General features: G+C 46.4%; 11 non-coding genes across 11 annotated transcripts; 6 read left to right on the top strand and 5 right to left on the bottom strand.

Annotated features, from left to right (window-relative positions):
- Positions 1–381: 381 nt before the first annotated feature.
- Positions 382–523, top strand: LOC148810389 (U4 spliceosomal RNA). Its single transcript, XR_016086784.1, has one exon. It is a non-coding gene; the product is annotated as a U4 spliceosomal RNA (small nuclear RNA).
- Positions 524–1,900: 1,377 nt separating this feature from the next.
- Positions 1,901–1,972, bottom strand: trnag-ucc (transfer RNA glycine (anticodon UCC)). The gene has a single exon. It is a non-coding gene; the product is annotated as a tRNA-Gly (tRNA).
- Positions 1,973–2,622: 650 nt separating this feature from the next.
- LOC148810391 (U4 spliceosomal RNA) lies at positions 2,623–2,764 on the top strand. The gene has a single exon (XR_016086654.1). It is a non-coding gene; the product is annotated as a U4 spliceosomal RNA (small nuclear RNA).
- A 1,377-nt stretch (positions 2,765–4,141) lies between these two features.
- On the bottom strand, positions 4,142–4,213 carry trnag-ucc (transfer RNA glycine (anticodon UCC)). Its single transcript has one exon. It is a non-coding gene; the product is annotated as a tRNA-Gly (tRNA).
- Positions 4,214–4,863: 650 nt separating this feature from the next.
- LOC148810393 (U4 spliceosomal RNA) lies at positions 4,864–5,005 on the top strand. Its single transcript, XR_016086655.1, has one exon. It is a non-coding gene; the product is annotated as a U4 spliceosomal RNA (small nuclear RNA).
- Positions 5,006–6,387: 1,382 nt separating this feature from the next.
- trnar-ucu (transfer RNA arginine (anticodon UCU)) lies at positions 6,388–6,459 on the bottom strand. Its single transcript has one exon. It is a non-coding gene; the product is annotated as a tRNA-Arg (tRNA).
- A 650-nt stretch (positions 6,460–7,109) lies between these two features.
- LOC148810395 (U4 spliceosomal RNA) lies at positions 7,110–7,251 on the top strand. Its single transcript, XR_016086785.1, has one exon. It is a non-coding gene; the product is annotated as a U4 spliceosomal RNA (small nuclear RNA).
- Positions 7,252–8,628: 1,377 nt separating this feature from the next.
- Positions 8,629–8,700, bottom strand: trnag-ucc (transfer RNA glycine (anticodon UCC)). Its single transcript has one exon. It is a non-coding gene; the product is annotated as a tRNA-Gly (tRNA).
- A 650-nt stretch (positions 8,701–9,350) lies between these two features.
- Positions 9,351–9,492, top strand: LOC148810397 (U4 spliceosomal RNA). The gene has a single exon (XR_016086722.1). It is a non-coding gene; the product is annotated as a U4 spliceosomal RNA (small nuclear RNA).
- Positions 9,493–10,874: 1,382 nt separating this feature from the next.
- On the bottom strand, positions 10,875–10,946 carry trnag-ucc (transfer RNA glycine (anticodon UCC)). Its single transcript has one exon. It is a non-coding gene; the product is annotated as a tRNA-Gly (tRNA).
- A 650-nt stretch (positions 10,947–11,596) lies between these two features.
- LOC148810399 (U4 spliceosomal RNA) lies at positions 11,597–11,738 on the top strand. Its single transcript, XR_016086717.1, has one exon. It is a non-coding gene; the product is annotated as a U4 spliceosomal RNA (small nuclear RNA).
- Positions 11,739–13,062: the final 1,324 nt, after the last annotated feature.

The raw sequence follows: 13,062 nt of genomic DNA on the forward strand, positions 1-13,062 counted from the left end.
GAAGTGGGACACAGACATGCTGCAATGCTTTCAGGGCGTTATGATTTGTTTGTGCAACACCCGAGAAGAGTACTTGTGGCTTGAATGTGAACTGTACGTGGCCGCCCCCTTTCCTCTGTAGTGCATGATTTCCTCCCGGCATGCCCTTCGTCATTGTTCTGTCATCTTGTATTTAATGGGTTGTATTTCTGCTGCTGAAAATAAGCAACGGTTTTCTCACAACGCCCTTTGTTCCCAACGGAGACCTTGTCTGTCATGAAATTCTTCAAAACCTCGAGCTATAAGAAGAAGACGACAAATATGAAGCGTTACAGCAACGACATGCCATGAGACGATTGATAACGATTTCCATAGGATCCCCGCGGTTGCCTGGCAACCGTCAGCTTTGCGCAGTGGCAGTATCGTAGCCTGTGAGGTTTAGCCGAGGCGCGATTATTGCTAGTTGAAAACTTTTCCCAATACCCCGCTTCCGCCGGTTTGCAATACAATCGGCGAAAGCAATTTTTGACAGTCTCGTCAGAGACTGAGCAAGGTGTTTAAAGACAGATTTTGTCATGGTGACATCATGGTAGAAAGAAATGAACTTGTTTCTTGTCGACAGAAACCCTCTTTAGCTCTTTCAGCGTTATGCAGGGAACAGATCTGTCGAGAACACTTTTGAGTCAGCGCGAAACGCCGTGTTCTGTCAGTTTGATTTCATATTGCTCGTAGCGGCGCCCGGCTTTTGTCTGTCAAACGCTAGGTTGCGCTTCTTCATGCTGCATCGTCGCATGAGTGGAGCTTTTTAAACGTCTGTACTTACTGCGCCCCATAAGAAATCATTTGTCCCCGTTCAAAAGAGATTGTGCGATGTCCTGCAGCGTTCGCAAAGCAAACCTTTGACAGTTTGAAAAGAGGAATTTATTCTGCTTCCTGTGCTTGCAGTAGTTACAAAGTTGAACGTCTTTACACGATCTGCTGCAGTTTTCAGTGGGCGGGCTTTGTCAAAGTCGTGGAAAAACGCACTGTGTTTCGGCTCGGGAAACATCCTGCATGTTTTCTGTGTGTATAGCTGTCTTTTAACGCATACAGAATTCATTCGAAATCATTGATTTCTCCAATTACCAGGGGGCCTTATTGAACCTGCGAGAAGCATTCTTTTAATGAAACAGATTTACTGCGGGGAAAGGCAGCATGATATTGAGAGTTGCTCAAGCTTTCAGCACCCGTATCGGACTGCGTGTAAGCAGACATCGCTCAGAATGCCCTTTAAGATTCTCGTAGCGGCGCCCGGCTTTTGTCTGTCAAATGCTAGGTTGCGCTTCTTCGTGCTGCATCGCCGGCATGAGTGGAGCTTTTAAAACGTCTGTTCTTACTGCGCCCCATAAGAAATCATTTGTCCCCGTTCAAAAGAGATTGTGCGATGTCCTGCAGCGTTCGCAAGGCAAACCTTTGACAGTTTGAAAAGAGGAATTTATTCTGCTTCCTGTTCTTGCAGTAGTTACAAAGTCGAACGTCTTTACACGATCTGCTGCAGTTTTCAGTGGGCGGGCTTTGTCAAATGGCTTGGAAAAAGGCACTGTGTTTCGGCTCGGGAAACACCCTGCATGTTTTCTGTGTGTATAGCTGTCTTTTAACGCATACAGAACTCATTCGAAATCATTGATTTCTCCAATTAACAGGGGCCCTTTTTGAACCTGCGAGAAGCTGTCTTTCAATGTAACAGATTTACTCCGGGGAAAGGCAGCATGATATTGAGAGTTTCTCAAGTTTTCAGCACCCATATCGGACTGCGTGTATGCAGACATCGCAAAGAATCCCCTGTAAGATTCTCCCCCAATTCATTTGTGCAACCTCTTTCAAAAAAGGCTTTGCTGGTCACATTTTTAGGTTCATAAGAGAAGTTACAGACACTCGGCGCTGCGTTGGCCGGGAATCGAACGCGAGTCAACTGCTTGGAAGGCAGCTATGCTCACCACTATACCACCAACGCACAGCTGCTGGAGCCCTGCAGGACACCACCAGATAATGCTCACGATATCGGACGCTGTCTCCGGGACGTGCTGATTCCACACATCGTGAACAAATCATGATATTGTTAGTTACTGTAGCTAGACGTTCAAATGAGTTTCATGGCCAGATGGACTGTTTCCTCCAGCGGTATAGTATTGCAGTGAGACAGCACGATGCCTGCAAGACTATGTCACGCTAAACGCCACAGATTGTGTTTGTCCGTTCGTGTCAGTCGTCCTGCAGCTACGGGAAGTGGGACACAGACATGCTGCAATGCTTTCAGGGCGTTATGATTTGTTTGTGCAACATCCGAGAAGAGTACTTGTGGCTTGAATGTGAACTGTACGTGGCCGCCCCCTTTCCTCTGTAGTGCATGATTTCCTCCCGGCATGCCCTTCGTCATTGTTCTGTCATCTTGTATTTAAAAGGTTGTATTTCTGCTGCTGAAAATAAGCAACGGTTTTCTCACAACGCCCTTTGTTCCCAACGGAGACCTTGTCTGTCATGAAATTCTTCAAAACCTCGAGCTATAAGAAGAAGACGACAAATATGAAGCGTTACAGCAACGACATGCCATGAGACGATTGATAACGATTTCCATAGGATCCCCGCGGTTGCCTGGCAACCGTCAACTTTGCGCAGTGGCAGTATCGTAGCCTGTGAGGTTTAGCCGAGGCGCGATTATTGCTAGTTGAAAACTTTTCCCAATACCCCGCTTCCGCCGGTTTGCAATACAATCGGCGAAAGCAATTTTTGACAGTCTCGTCAGAGACTGAGCAAGGTGTTTAAAGACAGATTTTGTCATGGTGACATCATGGTAGAAAGAAATGAACTTGTTTCTTCTCGACAGAAACGCTCTTTAGCTCTTTCAGCGTTATGCAGGGAACAGATCTGTCGAGAACACTTTTGAGTCAGCGCGAAACGCCGTGTTCTGTCAGTTTGATTTCATATTGCTCGTAGCGGCGCCCGGCTTTTGTCTGTCAAACGCTAGGTTGCTCTTCTTCATGCTGCATCGTCGCATGAGTGGAGCTTTTTAAACGTCTGTACTTACTGCGCCCCATAAGAAATCATTTGTCCCCGTTCAAAAGAGATTGTGCGATGTCCTGCAGCGTTCGCAAAGCAAACCTTTGACAGTTTGAAAAGAGGAATTTATTCTGCTTCCTGTGCTTGCAGTAGTTACAAAGTTGAACGTCTTTACACGATCTGCTGCAGTTTTCAGTGGGCGAGCTTTGTCAAAGTCGTGGAAAAACGCACTGTGTTTCGGCTCGGGAAACATCCTGCATGTTTTCTGTGTGTATAGCTGTCTTTTAACGCATACAGAATTCATTCGAAATCATTGATTTCTCCAATTACCAGGGGGCCTTATTGAACCTGCGAGAAGCATTCTTTTAATGAAACAGATTTACTCCGGGGAAAGGCAGCATGATATTGAGAGTTGCTCAAGCTTTCAGCACCCGTATCGGACTGCGTGTAAGCAGACATCGCTCAGAATGCCCTTTAAGATTCTCGTAGCGGCGCCCGGCTTTTGTCTGTCAAATGCTAGGTTGCGCTTCTTCGTGCTGCATCGCCGGCATGAGTGGAGCTTTTAAAACGTCTGTTCTTACTGCGCCCCATAAGAAATCATTTGTCCCCGTTCAAAAGAGATTGTGCGATGTCCTGCAGCGTTCGCAAGGCAAACCTTTGACAGTTTGAAAAGAGGAATTTATTCTGCTTCCTGTTCTTGCAGTAGTTACAAAGTCGAACGTCTTTACACGATCTGCTGCAGTTTTCAGTGGGCGGGCTTTGTCAAATGGCTTGGAAAAAGGCACTGTGTTTCGGCTCGGGAAACACCCTGCATGTTTTCTGTGTGTATAGCTGTCTTTTAACGCATACAGAACTCATTCGAAATCATTGATTTCTCCAATTAACAGGGGCCCTTTTTGAACCTGCGAGAAGCTGTCTTTCAATGTAACAGATTTACTCCGGGGAAAGGCAGCATGATATTGAGAGTTTCTCAAGTTTTCAGCACCCATATCGGACTGCGTGTATGCAGACATCGCAAAGAATCCCCTGTAAGATTCTCCCCCAATTCATTTGTGCAAGCTCTTTCAAAAAAGGCTTTGCTGGTCACATTTTTAGGTTCATAAGAGAAGTTACAGACACTCGGCGCTGCGTTGGCCGGGAATCGAACGCGGGTCAACTGCTTGGAAGGCAGCTATGCTCACCACTATACCACCAACGCACAGCTGCTGGAGCCCTGCAGGACACCACCAGATAATGCTCACGATATCGGACGCTGTCTCCGGGACGTGCTGATTCCACACATCGTGAACAAATCATGATATTGTTAGTTACTGTAGCTAGACGTTCAAATGAGTTTCATGGCCAGATGGACTGTTTCCTCCAGCGGTATAGTATTGCAGTGAGACAGCACGATGCCTGCAAGACTATGTCACGCTAAACGCCACAGATTGTGTTTGTCCGTTCGTGTCAGTCGTCCTGCAGCTACGGGAAGTGGGACACAGACATGCTGCAATGCTTTCAGGGCGTTATGATTTGTTTGTGCAACATCCGAGAAGAGTACTTGTGGCTTGAATGTGAACTGTACGTGGCCGCCCCCTTTCCTCTGTAGTGCATGATTTCCTCCCGGCATGCCCTTCGTCATTGTTCTGTCATCTTGTATTTAAAAGGTTGTATTTCTGCTGCTGAAAATAAGCAACGGTTTTCTCACAACGCCCTTTGTTCCCAACGGAGACCTTGTCTGTCATGAAATTCTTCAAAACCTCGAGCTATAAGAAGAAGACGACAAATATGAAGCGTTACAGCAACGACATGCCATGAGACGATTGATAACGATTTCCATAGGATCCCCGCGGTTGCCTGGCAACCGTCAACTTTGCGCAGTGGCAGTATCGTAGCCTGTGAGGTTTAGCCGAGGCGCGATTATTGCTAGTTGAAAACTTTTCCCAATACCCCGCTTCCGCCGGTTTGCAATACAATCGGCGAAAGCAATTTTTGACAGTCTCGTCAGAGACTGAGCAAGGTGTTTAAAGACAGATTTTGTCATGGTGACATCATGGTAGAAAGAAATGAACTTGTTTCTTCTCGACAGAAACGCTCTTTAGCTCTTTCAGCGTTATGCAGGGAACAGATCTGTCGAGAACACTTTTGAGTCAGCGCGAAACGCCGTGTTCTGTCAGTTTGATTTCATATTGCTCGTAGCGGCGCCCGGCTTTTGTCTGTCAAACGCTAGGTTGCGCTTCTTCATGCTGCATCGTCGCATGAGTGGAGCTTTTTAAACGTCTGTACTTACTGCGCCCCATAAGAAATCATTTGTCCCCGTTCAAAAGAGATTGTGCGATGTCCTGCAGCGTTCGCAAAGCAAACCTTTGACAGTTTGAAAAGAGGAATTTATTCTGCTTCCTGTGCTTGCAGTAGTTACAAAGTTGAACGTCTTTACACGATCTGCTGCAGTTTTCAGTGGGCGAGCTTTGTCAAAGTCGTGGAAAAACGCACTGTGTTTCGGCTCGGGAAACATCCTGCATGTTTTCTGTGTGTATAGCTGTCTTTTAACGCATACTGAATTCATTCGAAATCATTGATTTCTCCAATTACCAGGGGGCCTTATTGCACCTGCGAGAAGCATTCTTTTAATGAAACAGATTTACTCCGGGGAAAGGCAGCATGATATTGAGAGTTGCTCAAGCTTTCAGCACCCGTATTGGACTGCGTGTAAGCAGACATCGCTCAGAATGCCCTTTAAGATTCTCGTAGCGGCGCCCGGCTTTTGTCTGTCAAATGCTAGGTTGCGCTTCTTCGTGCTGCATCGCCGGCATGAGTGGAGCTTTTAAAACGTCTGTTCTTACTGCGCCCCATAAGAAATCATTTGTCCCCGTTCAAAAGAGATTGTGCGATGTCCTGCAGCGTTCGCAAGGCAAACCTTTGACAGTTTGAAAAGAGGAATTTATTCTGCTTCCTGTTCTTGCAGTAGTTACAAAGTCGAACGTCTTTACACGATCTGCTGCAGTTTTCAGTGGGCGGGCTTTGTCAAATGGCTTGGAAAAAGGCACTGTGTTTCGGCTCGGGAAACACCCTGCATGTTTTCTGTGTGTATAGCTGTCTTTTAACGCATACAGAACTCATTCGAAATCATTGATTTCTCCAATTAACAGGGGCCCTTTTTGAACCTGCGAGAAGCTGTCTTTCAATGTAACAGATTTACTCCGGGGAAAGGCAGCATGATATTGAGAGTTTCTCAAGTTTTCAGCACCCATATCGGACTGCGTGTATGCAGACATCGCAAAGAATCCCCTGTAAGATTCTCCCCCAATTCATTTGTGCAACCTCTTTCAAAAAAGGCTTTGCTTTGCTGGTCACATTTTTAGGTTCATAAGAGAAGTTACAGACACTCGGCGCTGCGTTGGCCGGGAATCGAACCCGGGTCAACTGCTTAGAAGGCAGCTATGCTCACCACTATACCACCAACGCACAGCTGCTGGAGCCCTGCAGGACACCACCAGATAATGCTCACGATATCGGACGCTGTCTCCGGGACGTGCTGATTCCACACATCGTGAACAAATCATGATACTGTTAGTTACTGTAGCTAGACGTTCAAATGAGTTTCATGGCCAGATGGACTGTTTCCTCCAGCGGTATAGTATTGCAGTGAGACAGCACGATGCCTGCAAGACTATGTCACGCTAAACGCCACAGATTGTGTTTGTCCGTTCGTGTCAGTCGTCCTGCAGCTACGGGAAGTGGGACACAGACATGCTGCAATGCTTTCAGGGCGTTATGATTTGTTTGTGCAACACCCGAGAAGAGTACTTGTGGCTTGAATGTGAACTGTACGTGGCCGCCCCCTTTCCTCTGTAGTGCATGATTTCCTCCCGGCATGCCCTTCGTCATTGTTCTGTCATCTTGTATTTAATGGGTTGTATTTCTGCTGCTGAAAATAAGCAACGGTTTTCTCACAACGCCCTTTGTTCCCAACGGAGACCTTGTCTGTCATGAAATTCTTCAAAACCTCGAGCTATAAGAAGAAGACGACAAATATGAAGCGTTACAGCAACGACATGCCATGAGACGATTGATAACGATTTCCATAGGATCCCCGCGGTTGCCTGGCAACCGTCAGCTTTGCGCAGTGGCAGTATCGTAGCCTGTGAGGTTTAGCCGAGGCGCGATTATTGCTAGTTGAAAACTTTTCCCAATACCCCGCTTCCGCCGGTTTGCAATACAATCGGCGAAAGCAATTTTTGACAGTCTCGTCAGAGACTGAGCAAGGTGTTTAAAGACAGATTTTGTCATGGTGACATCATGGTAGAAAGAAATGAACTTGTTTCTTGTCGACAGAAACCCTCTTTAGCTCTTTCAGCGTTATGCAGGGAACAGATCTGTCGAGAACACTTTTGAGTCAGCGCGAAACGCCGTGTTCTGTCAGTTTGATTTCATATTGCTCGTAGCGGCGCCCGGCTTTTGTCTGTCAAACGCTAGGTTGCGCTTCTTCATGCTGCATCGTCGCATGAGTGGAGCTTTTTAAACGTCTGTACTTACTGCGCCCCATAAGAAATCATTTGTCCCCGTTCAAAAGAGATTGTGCGATGTCCTGCAGCGTTCGCAAAGCAAACCTTTGACAGTTTGAAAAGAGGAATTTATTCTGCTTCCTGTGCTTGCAGTAGTTACAAAGTTGAACGTGTTTAAACGATCTGCTGCAGTTTTCAGTGGGTGGGCTTTGTCAAAGTCGTGGAAAAACGCACTGTGTTTTAGCTCGGGAAACATCCTGCATGTTTTCTGTGTGTATAGCTGTCTTTTAACGCATACAGAATTCATTCGAAATCATTGATTTCTCCAATTACCAGGGGGCCTTATTGAACCTGCGAGAAGCATTCTTTTAATGAAACAGATTTACTCCGGGGAAAGGCAGCATGATATTGAGAGTTGCTCAAGCTTTCAGCACCCGTATCGGACTGCGTGTAAGCAGACATCGCTCAGAATGCCCTTTAAGATTCTCGTAGCGGCGCCCGGCTTTTGTCTGTCAAATGCTAGGTTGCGCTTCTTCGTGCTGCATCGCTGGCATGAGTGGAGCTTTTAAAACGTCTGTTCTTACTGCGCCCCATAAGAAATCATTTGTCCCCGTTCAAAAGAGATTGTGCGATGTCCTGCAGCGTTCGCAAGGCAAACCTTTGACAGTTTGAAAAGAGGAATTTATTCTGCTTCCTGTTCTTGCAGTAGTTACAAAGTCGAACGTCTTTACACGATCTGCTGCAGTTTTCAGTGGGCGGGCTTTGTCAAATGGCTTGGAAAAAGGCACTGTGTTTCGGCTCGGGAAACACCCTGCATGTTTTCTGTGTGTATAGCTGTCTTTTAACGCATACAGAACTCATTCAAAATCATTGATTTCTCCAATTAACAGGGGCCCTTTTTGAACCTGCGAGAAGCTGTCTTTCAATGTAACAGATTTACTCCGGGGAAAGGCAGCATGATATTGAGAGTTTCTCAAGTTTTCAGCACCCATATCGGACTGCGTGTATGCAGACATCGCAAAGAATCCCCTGTAAGATTCTCCCCCAATTCATTTGTGCAACCTCTTTCAAAAAAGGCTTTGCTGGTCACATTTTTAGGTTCATAAGAGAAGTTACAGACACTCGGCGCTGCGTTGGCCGGGAATCGAACCCGGGTCAACTGCTTGGAAGGCAGCTATGCTCACCACTATACCACCAACGCACAGATGCTGGAGCCCTGCAGGACACCACCAGATAATGCTCACGATATCGGACGCTGTCTCCGGGACGTGCTGATTCCACACATCGTGAACAAATCATGATATTGTTAGTTACTGTAGCTAGACGTTCAAATGAGTTTCATGGCCAGATGGACTGTTTCCTCCAGCGGTATAGTATTGCAGTGAGACAGCACGATGCCTGCAAGACTATGTCACGCTAAACGCCACAGATTGTGTTTGTCCGTTCGTGTCAGTCGTCCTGCAGCTACGGGAAGTGGGACACAGACATGCTGCAATGCTTTCAGGGCGTTATGATTTGTTTGTGCAACATCCGAGAAGAGTACTTGTGGCTTGAATGTGAACTGTACGTGGCCGCCCCCTTTCCTCTGTAGTGCATGATTTCCTCCCGGCATGCCCTTCGTCATTGTTCTGTCATCTTGTATTTAATGGGTTGTATTTCTGCTGCTGAAAATAAGCAACGGTTTTCTCACAACGCCCTTTGTTCCCAACGGAGACCTTGTCTGTCATGAAATTCTTCAAAACCTCGAGCTATAAGAAGAAGACGACAAATATGAAGCGTTACAGCAACGACATGCCATGAGACGATTGATAACGATTTCCATAGGATCCCCGCGGTTGCCTGGCAACCGTCAACTTTGCGCAGTGGCAGTATCGTAGCCTGTGAGGTTTAGCCGAGGCGCGATTATTGCTAGTTGAAAACTTTTCCCAATACCCCACTTCCGCCGGTTTGCAATACAATCGGCGAAAGCAATTTTTGACAGTCTCGTCAGAGACTGAGCAAGGTGTTTAAAGACAGATTTTGTCATGGTGACATCATGGTAGAAAGAAATGAACTTGTTTCTTGTCGACAGAAACGCTCTTTAGCTCTTTCAGCGTTATGCAGGGAACAGATCTGTTGAGAACACTTTTGAGTCAGCGCGAAACGCCGTGTTCTGTCAGTTTGATTTCATATTGCTCGTAGCGGCGCCCGGCTTTTGTCTGTCAAACGCTAGGTAGCGCTTCTTCATGCTGCATCGTCGCATGAGTGGAGCTTTTTAAACGTCTGTACTTACTGCGCCCCATAAGAAATCATTTGTCCCCGTTCAAAAGAGATTGTGCGATGTCCTGCAGCGTTCGCAAAGCAAACCTTTGACAGTTTGAAAAGAGGAATTTATTCTGCTTCCTGTGCTTGCAGTAGTTACAAAGTTGAACGTGTTTAAACGATCTGCTGCAGTTTTCAGTGGGTGGGCTTTGTCAAAGTCGTGGAAAAACGCACTGTGTTTCGGCTCGGGAAACATCCTGCATGTTTTCTGTGTGTATAGCTGTCTTTTAACGCATACAGAATTCATTCGAAATCATTGATTTCTCCAATTACCAGGGGGCCTTATTGAACCTGCGAGAAACATTCTTTTAATGAAACAGATTTACTCCGGGGAAAGGCAGCATGATATTGAGAGTTGCTCAAGCTTTCAGCACCCGTATCGGACTGCGTGTAAGCAGACATCGCTCAGAATGCCCTTTAAGATTCTCGTAGCGGCGCCCGGCTTTTGTCTGTCAAATGCTAGGTTGCGCTTCTTCGTGCTGCATCGCCGGCATGAGTGGAGCTTTTAAAACGTCTGTTCTTACTGCGCCCCATAAGAAATCATTTGTCCCCGTTCAAAAGAGATTGTGCGATGTCCTGCAGCGTTCGCAAGGCAAACCTTTGACAGTTTGAAAAGAGGAATTTATTCTGCTTCCTGTTCTTGCAGTAGTTACAAAGTCGAACGTCTTTACAAGATCTGCTGCAGTTTTCAGTGGGCGGGCTTTGTCAAATGGCTTGGAAAAAGGCACTGTGTTTCGGCTCGGGAAACACCCTGCATGTTTTCTGTGTGTATAGCTGTTTTTTAACGCATACAGAACTCATTCGAAATCATTGATTTCTCCAATTAACAGGGGCCCTTTTTGAACCTGCGAGAAGCTGTCTTTCAATGTAACAGATTTACTCCGGGGAAAGGCAGCATGATATTGAGAGTTTCTCAAGTTTTCAGCACCCATATCGGACTGCGTGTATGCAGACATCGCAAAGAATCCCCTGTAAGATTCTCCCCCAATTCATTTGTGCAACCTCTTTCAAAAAAGGCTTTGCTTTGTTGGTCACATTTTTAGGTTCATAAGAGAAGTTACAGACACTCGGCGCTGCGTTGGCCGGGAATCGAACCCGGGTCAACTGCTTGGAAGGCAGCTATGCTCACCACTATACCACCAACGCACAGCTGCTGGAGCCCTGCAGGACACCACCAGATAATGCTCACGATATCGGACGCTGTCTCCGGGACGTGCTGATTCCACACATCGTGAACAAATCATGATATTGTTAGTTACTGTAGCTAGACGTTCAAATGAGTTTCATGGCCAGATGGACTGTTTCCTCCAGCGGTATAGTATTGCAGTGAGACAGCACGATGCCTGCAAGACTATGTCACGCTAAACGCCACAGATTGTGTTTGTCCGTTCGTGTCAGACGTCCTGCAGCTACGGGAAGTGGGACACAGACATGCTGCAATGCTTTCAGGGCGTTATGATTTGTTTGTGCAACATCCGAGAAGAGTACTTGTGGCTTGAATGTGAACTGTACGTGGCCGCCCCCTTTCCTCTGTAGTGCATGATTTCCTCCCGGCATGCCCTTCGTCATTGTTCTGTCATCTTGTATTTAAAAGGTTGTATTTCTGCTGCTGAAAATAAGCAACGGTTTTCTCACAACGCCCTTTGTTCCCAACGGAGACCTTGTCTGTCATGAAATTCTTCAAAACCTCGAGCTATAAGAAGAAGACGACAAATATGAAGCGTTACAGCAACGACATGCCATGAGACGATTGATAACGATTTCCATAGGATCCCCGCGGTTGCCTGGCAACCGTCAACTTTGCGCAGTGGCAGTATCGTAGCCTGTGAGGTTTAGCCGAGGTGCGATTATTGCTAGTTGAAAACTTTTCCCAATACCCCGCTTCCGCCGGTTTGCAATACAATCGGCGAAAGCAATTTTTGACAGTCTCGTCAGAGACTGAGCAAGGTGTTTAAAGACAGATTTTGTCATGGTGACATCATGGTAGAAAGAAATGAACTTGTTTCTTGTCGACAGAAACGCTCTTTAGCTCTTTCAGCGTTATGCAGGGAACAGATCTGTCGAGAACACTTTTGAGTCAGCGCGAAACGCCGTGTTCTGTCAGTTTGATTTCATATTGCTCGTAGCGGCGCCCGGCTTTTGTCTGTCAAACGCTAGGTTGCGCTTCTTCATGCTGCATCGTCGCATGAGTGGAGCTTTTTAAACGTCTGTACTTACTGCGCCCCATAAGAAATCATTTGTCCCCGTTCAAAAGAGATTGTGCGATGTCCTGCAGCGTTCGCAAAGCAAACCTTTGACAGTTTGAAAAGAGGAATTTATTCTGCTTCCTGTGCTTGCAGTAGTTACAAAGTTGAACGTGTTTAAACGATCTGCTGCAGTTTTCAGTGGGTGGGCTTTGTCAAAGTCGTGGAAAAACGCACTGTGTTTCGGCTCGGGAAACATCCTGCATGTTTTCTGTGTGTATAGCTGTCTTTTAACGCATACAGAATTCATTCGAAATCATTGATTTCTCCAATTACCAGGGGGCCTTATTGAACCTGCGAGAAGCATTCTTTTAATGAAACAGATTTACTCCGGGGAAAGGCAGCATGATATTGAGAGTTGCTCAAGCTTTCAGCACCCGTATCGGACTGCGTGTAAGCAGACATCGCTCAGAATGCCCTTTAAGATTCTCGTAGCGGCGCCCGGCTTTTGTCTGTCAAATGCTAGGTTGCGCTTCTTCGTGCTGCATCGCCGGCATGAGTGGAGCTTTTAAAACGTCTGTTCTTACTGCGCCCCATAAGAAATCATTTGTCCCCGTTCAAAAGAGATTGTGCGATGTCCTGCAGCGTTCGCAAGGCAAACCTTTGACAGTTTGAAAAGAGGAATTTATTCTGCTTCCTGTTCTTGCAGTAGTTACAAAGTCGAACGTCTTTACAAGATCTGCTGCAGTTTTCAGTGGGCGGGCTTTGTCAAATGGCTTGGAAAAAGGCACTGTGTTTCGGCTCGGGAAACACCCTGCATGTTTTCTGTGTGTATAGCTGTTTTTTAACGCATACAGAACTCATTCGAAATCATTGATTTCTCCAATTAACAGGGGCCCTTTTTGAACCTGCGAGAAGCTGTCTTTCAATGTAACAGATTTACTCCGGGGAAAGGCAGCATGATATTGAGAGTTTCTCAAGTTTTCAGCACCCATATCGGACTGCGTGTATGCAGACATCGCAAAGAATCCCCTGTAAGATTCTCCCCCAATTCATTTGTGCAACCTCTTTCAAAAAAG

The sequence above is a fragment of the Atractosteus spatula genome (assembly GCF_055471065.1).
Source record: "Atractosteus spatula isolate fAtrSpa1 chromosome 26 unlocalized genomic scaffold, fAtrSpa1.hap1 SUPER_26_unloc_1, whole genome shotgun sequence".
NCBI classification, from domain to species: Eukaryota; Metazoa; Chordata; class Actinopteri; order Semionotiformes; family Lepisosteidae; genus Atractosteus; species Atractosteus spatula.